This window comes from Penaeus chinensis, chromosome 6 (genome assembly GCF_019202785.1).
Source record: "Penaeus chinensis breed Huanghai No. 1 chromosome 6, ASM1920278v2, whole genome shotgun sequence".
Taxonomy (NCBI): domain Eukaryota; kingdom Metazoa; phylum Arthropoda; class Malacostraca; order Decapoda; family Penaeidae; genus Penaeus; species Penaeus chinensis.
The window spans coordinates 2,071,276-2,073,775 of NC_061824.1; positions in this window are offsets into that span (position 1 = coordinate 2,071,276).

Consider the following 2,500-nt stretch of genomic DNA (forward strand, 5'->3'; position numbering starts at 1 on the left):
CAATATAAATATTAATAACGTGTAGCAAGTTACAGCATGCTAATCGTATGTAAATCACCTGCGTAAGTTATTGTATCTCAGGATGGTTCCACGCTAATAAATTTTCGAAGTGCTTAACGTAATCTAAATCTTGATTATGAAGTCAGTGCCGACTTCAGAAGCTAGGGGGGGAGGGGGGGGGGGGGAGCCTATACATGTAAAAACATATGTTGATGTACGCATTGAGTCTAAGATTCCGTTGATATCTAAAAGGTCTGAGGATTTGGTGAAATTATGATGTCTTTGGTGTTATTATGCGAGTTGCGATGCGGGAGTGCTTCTCTCTCTCTCTCTCTCTCTCTCTCTCTCTCTCTCTCTCTCTCTCTCTCTCTCTCTCTCTCTCTCTCTCTCTCTCTCTCTCTCTCTCTCTCTCTCTCTCTCTCTCTCTCTGCGCTTTATTTCTCTTCTCTATATCTGTCTTTTTATCTTTGTTCTCTGTATATATATACATATATATACATATATATTTACATATATATATACATATATATACATATATATATATATATATATATATATACATATATATATATATATATATATATATATATATATATATATATATGTGTGTGTGTGTGTGTGTGTGTGTGTGTGTGAGTGTGTATGTGTGTGTGTGTGTGTGTATGTGTGTGTGTGTGTGTGTGTGTATGTGTATGTGTATGTGTCTGTGTGTGTGTGTGCGTGTGTGTTTATGCATGTTTTTATACTTATTTATATACAGCAAAAAATATGTTGGCATGTTTCAAGTTAAAATGAGAAGTGATAAAGACAATAACAATGATAGCAATAAAGGATAATATATAACAGCAATAACTATGTTTTGACAATAAAAATATAGTTTAGTAGTACCAGTAGTGATGGTAATACCAATAATGGAAACTATGTAGATGTAACAACAACAGTAACAAAAACAACTTCAACAACAACAGTAACAAAAACAACTTTAACAACAACAGTAACAAAAACAACTTCAACTTCAACAAGAACAGTAACAAATACAACTTCAACAATTGCAGCCAAGGTAATAGCAGGGAAAGGGAATCTATTTTAGAATACATATAATATACAGTCTCATTAATTAGGAACCTGTTAATTTAACTATTTGATTTTATTCCCAACATTTTTTTTCTTCTATGAATATCTAGGTACGTGCCCTATAAAATATTTATTAAAAGCCTCTCTATAACGATGTATCCATCTAAAAGAAGAAAAAAAAATCTAATTTACAAAGATACACAATGCACAATGATTCATTACTAGTGAGATTTGGTGAAAATAGCTTCAGATAATTGTTTGTTTGTTTTTAACATATTGCAAACACTGAATGATATGGAATTTCGCTCTCGAAGTCATTCAAAAGAAGTCGAATTTTGGTAATGAAGTGAGAACGCGGATGCTCAATTGCGTTCAATTCTGTGCTAATGAAAATGCGACCAATTTCGGCTCTTGGGTTGTGTATGGGTCAAATGATTATTGCAAATTGATGCGATTGTCTGAGATTCAGTGTGTAATGCGATTGGTGACGGTTCTGTGTGGTTTTTAGTGTATTGTGGTTTGGAGTAAGAGAGTGTTGTAGCGTTCTGAGTTTTGTGTTTTGTTAGGATTCTGTGTGGTTAAAGTTTATTGTATTTTAGTACGTGATTTTGTAGGAAGATCTTTTTTTTTTCCTGTATTCGATTATTTTCAATGTTTTTGGTAGAGATAAAGTTTTAGTCCGACTTGTGTCATGTCATAATTCGCCCATTTATAATGCGCTTTGGAGTGTTAATATCGAGTATAGTATTTTATCCAAAATTTAGTGTGGTTAAAGTGTATTTCTTTTTGGAAGAAAAAAGATAACGAGTTTTATTTTACCTTAGATTAATTAAGGTTTAGGTTGAAATCAAATTTTAGTTCGGCTTATACCAAGATTTTTTTCTTCCATTTATGAAACATTTTAGAGTGTTTATTTCGAGTTAAATCTCTTGTTATATGATTACCCTATTTTCTTATTAAGCTTCAGTTAGACCGTGTGGCAATTAGGTTAGAATCCAGTGTTGGCCGGTAGTTTTAGGGCTAAAATCCGCTTAATGGGAGCCTATTTGATGCTCTTGATTCGGTTATCTGAGGGTCGAATTTAGGGCTGGAATCTGGGTCGTTCTGCGCAAGGTTCGGTTAACGCTTAATATGATATGCGTCATCGGATTATCTGTAAGGAAAGAGATTGTGAGATTGAAATCCCGGTTGATCGCAGGTCCTAGAGCTGGTGATGAAATCCAGTCATAGAGAAATAATTTAACAAACAATTATTAAGCCAAAAACATTCCAGTAATCAGTGGCTAGCGATGCACACACACGCACACACACACACACACACACACACACACACACACACACACACACACACACACACACACACACACACACACACACACACACACACACACACACACACACACACACACACACACACACACACACA